A 4,605-nucleotide genomic window follows, 5' to 3' on the forward strand; every position below is an offset into this window, starting at 1 on the left:
TTGTAGCATACATATTTGTCGGAATAACAGTTTCCGAACCAGACCAATAAGGACTGGTCAGTGGCCTATTCTGTAGATATATCTACGTAGACACGCGTTTGGCAGTGTGGGATAGCAGCAAAATGTATATTATGTGGATATTCATAGAAATGCATTATATGATCCCATGTCTGGACCTGGAAAGTATGGTACCTGCCCCATGGCAACAATTTTCATGTGATGCTAGAAGGAGCATCACATGAAAATTGCTTTTTATGGGGTGGATACCCTATTTCCCAGGCCCAAACACGGGATCATATAAAGCAGTCCATATATCGCATATAAGGAATTGGGCAGATATGGTTATATAAGGAATTGGGCAGATATGGGTATATAAGGAATTGGGCAGATATGGGTATATAAGGAATTGGGCAGATATGGCTTTATCAGTCCAGATATGGCATGAGTATGCATATCTGGCCATATCTGCCCAATTCCTTATATATCCATATCTGTATTTTTTAATATAAGTCCAGATATGACATTTCTGTAAGGGACGTGTTTGGAGTATATTGCGTTAACATAATTGACATTACCTTTGATTTTTATTTGTCAGTGCCTCAAGGGAAGCAAGGAGAAGCAGTGGATCCCCGCCCCTGCCCGTTTCGATCTGGATGAGCATCATACCGGCTTGCGGTTGTGTATCACTACTGCGTGGTGCGCGTTAAAGACCCCAGGCTAGCGGTTGTATACGCGCTGGCTAAATTACTCTACAGCTGAGACAGCAGACGCCCACTGAGGCAAGCTAACTTCTGATTGTATAAACATACACACAATATTTTTCTTTTTTGAGGAGTGGGATTATGTAGAGAAGCTAGTGGGTTTTTCTATGGGTACGAAGCTGTCCGAACTAAGGTCAGATGGGAAAAAGCACCACCAAGTTCCGCCTGGTCCCAAACAGCCACAATAATGAACACGGAATTCAGAAGAATAGTAATACGAAGGACTTACGCAGGCAGCCACTCTTTGAGTTCGCAATGACATTTGATTATGATCACAAATATTCCTGCTTTGCTCAAGGTGGCCTAGTCTACACACCATATTGGTGATCTTTAGCGCAGCAGGAATATTTTTTATCAGAATTAAACGTCATTGTTAACTGAACAAATGTGGCTGTCTGTGTAAGTCTTTCGTGTTTTTATTCTTTTTACCTGTGTGTTCATTATTTCATTTTTTTGTTTCTTATGTGTTCATTATTTTGTTTTTTTTATTTTTATGAGGTTTTAGTTAAAGATATGATGCCCTGGTCATTTCCTAGTCCGGGAAACAGTGGTGACCTCGTCGTGTTCAAGGAGCAGTAATGACCCTTTCATCACGCATTGCTTCCGCGGCGAACAACGGTGTCTGTGTGCATGTGTGACGTGTTAATCACACGGGAAGATTTGGCGACCGAACGGAAAAACAAGGCCAGCGAGGAGCGACTGGGGGCTTTGAACGTCACACGGTGCAAGGAAGGACTTCAACGATGAGGCTAGCGAGCAAGCCCTTGTCAAAACTGCTGTGCTCGACCGGAGAGTTGAATTAGGACTGTGACTCTGTGAGTAAGAATCAACGACTTTGAAACTTTCGTATAGTTTACAGCTTAATTGTTGCCTTCCGTTTGTTTCATTTTAATAGGTGTCTTTGTGCTATTACATTTTTAGTCCATTTTAATGTTTGTCCGTGCTATATTACAGTTTTGTTTCTAATCATTTTTTCTTGAATGGGGGAAGTACTTGTTTAGAGTTTTGGCGCTTTTATAAATAAAACTTTTTTTGCAAACCATATTCTCGGTCTGCTCCCTCGACAACCAATCCCGCCAAAGGGCTGTTTACTTTCCGACGTCGAATGATACGTTACAATGTTTCCGAGCTAGCGATCGCCTGCATTCTATATTTGTAGCATACATATTTGTCGGAATCACAGATTCCGAACCAGACCAATAAGGATTGGTCAGTGGCCTATTCTGTAGATATATCTACCTAAACACACGTTTGGCAGTGTGGGATAGCAGTAAAATGTATATTATGTGATCCCATGTCTGGACCTGGAAAGTATGGTACCTGCCCCATGGCAATAATTTTCATGTGATGCTAGAAGGAGCATCACATGAAAATTGCTTTATATGGGGTGGATACCCTATTTGCCAGGCCCAAAGACGGGATCATATAAAGCAGTCCATATATTGCATATAAAAAATTGGGCAGATATGGGTATATAAGGAATTGGGCAGATATGGGCATATAAGGAATTGGGCAGATATGGCTTTATCAGTCCAGATATGGCGTGAGTATGCATATCTGGCCATATCTGCCCAATTCCTTATATATCCATATCTGTATTTTTTAACATAAGTCCAGATATGACATTTCTGTAAGGGATCGCGTGTTTGGTTGCAGTAGGTTTAGTAAAACCCGAATTCGGCAGTAATGTCTCCCGCTTGTGCGAGATAATCCAGCAACAGGTCGACGGAGTGCCATTTGGGAACATCCTTAATGAGGCCGTAATTCTGAAGATAGATGGTGGACACGCGCGCTTGCACTTCACCTCCGCTGAGCGTTTATTATTATTATTTTTTTTTTTTGTAGCAGTCCGTTGGCTTTGTACTTTTTGGCGTCTTCAATGCGAAGTCCTCCGCGAGCCGTGAAATGGTGGCACGATATCCTTCCACCGGAAGTTGCATAGATCCCATTGCTTTGGTGTAAAGGGCCCTGATGCTGCAGAAGGCAAGTCTCATGATTTGGAATCGGCAGTACAGGTACCCCAGTGCTTCTTTTAAAATGATGTTCCACGGCGATGAAACCATATTTGCTACCAGGCAAGTCATCTATCAGGCCTCTATTGTCGCGAATGTCGGCGATGATGATAAATAGCGAGGAGATGCTTTCGGCATCCCAGTAGTCTTGTTCTTTGCTGAGTTTTAGTGGGTCGAGGCACAGACGAGAAGGAAGTTGAGACTTCGTCCGTGTCGTTCTGTGTCTGTCTCTTGTCCGTTTCCCCAGTCTCGGGTTTACAACTATAGCTCAATGTACACCAGCTAGCCTGCACCCTCGCCATTGCTTCATTACAAGGAAGCATCGTTCTTACGGCATTCAAGGAAAAGATTGTCACTTGACCCAGGTTTGTTTGATAAGATATATATTGTATATATATATATATATATATATATATATATATATATATATACAATGGGCCCTTTATATATATATATATATATATAAAGGGCCTTCGGGTACGCTCTGCTGGTTTCTAGAACAAGTAGGTAGTCGTGAGCCTTTGTAAAGGCAGTGGCCTTTAGAGTGTGGCTGATATTTATAGAATTGAGTGGAAAATATCAGAGCGTAAAAAACTGCGATCCAGATGCTGGAGACCTTCTTCCTACATCAGTGTATGGCCTCTGTGCCAAACTAGTGGTATTCATGAAGCTGTTGAAGGAAGAGGTTGAAGATAGTACAAAGTTTATGATACATGGGGACTGTACATTGGAGACGTCAGTGTAATACGACGCACGAACTAGAAACAAAGGCTGCGTAGAGTTTATTTTGGATTGTGGTTCAATCAATCTCGCGACACAATGGCCGTGTTTTAGAATTTACTAGACTTACTCCAGGGTAAGGGTTTTGTACCTTGGCATTCCAAAACATACCCGCGTTTAGCTCTTATAAATCCGTGTTGTCACTTGACACGACCCGCCGGAGTAACTCGGATCCATTTGGGTAAGATTTAAAACACAGCCAAGTTTGGCTCTAAAGCCTTGTGATGGCGGAAATTTATTCAGTGCGCTTAAGGGTCACAGCATCGTACTAGTCAGTTCTTATGTTCACACAATCCAAACTAAAACAAATCAAGAAAGATTTATGGGGTGATCGAAAATCCCATCCTCATCAACTGTGGATTTTCGAAAGGAACGTTGCCCCATATTATATAGTTTTATGAGCGCCATTAGTTATTTCTGAGAGTGAAACTGCTTTTTAAGCCACCAAATAAAAATAAATTAAAAACAAATAGTTTGTCTTGTCTAAAAAAAGGAATACCAAACGAAGGTCAGAATTTTATGTTTGCAACATTGTTGACTTGTTTGAACAGTTTAAACATTCGAGTCGCTATTGCATGGAGAGGTTTGACTTGGCAGAAGCACATGGGGGACTGAGTGCCTGCAGGGGATAAAAAAACAAAACAATAACGTTTCAATTATGCTTACGGTTACCGTTGTATATATGTAGACAGTGTCGCTTCTGTTTTTCGGGGATTCGGCTTTTCGGTTTTTATATTTTGTTTACCGGTTAAGCTCTCCTCGATGTCGTTTTCGTATTTTGGTTCAAAAAGAAAGCTGCACAATGCTGGTATGGGCACCAAGGATGACTTTACTATATAGCTTCATAGCAGGGTCGGCGCTAACGCGTTACAAGTAACGGCGTTACCGATTAGGTCTTACTTTTCAGTAAAGTAATAACGTACTCGTTACCTTTTCCAAACAGTAACAGGTAACGTACTTTACTTAATTTGAGTAAGGGGTAGCGCTCCGTTAATTGTTACTTATTCTTCCCAAAACAAGATAAAAGTACGTTTAATTTTTTTTACGCGTTT

Source organism: Ixodes scapularis, unplaced genomic scaffold (assembly GCF_016920785.2).
Source record: "Ixodes scapularis isolate PalLabHiFi unplaced genomic scaffold, ASM1692078v2 PGA_scaffold13__105_contigs__length_92229423, whole genome shotgun sequence".
NCBI classification, from domain to species: domain Eukaryota; kingdom Metazoa; phylum Arthropoda; class Arachnida; order Ixodida; family Ixodidae; genus Ixodes; species Ixodes scapularis.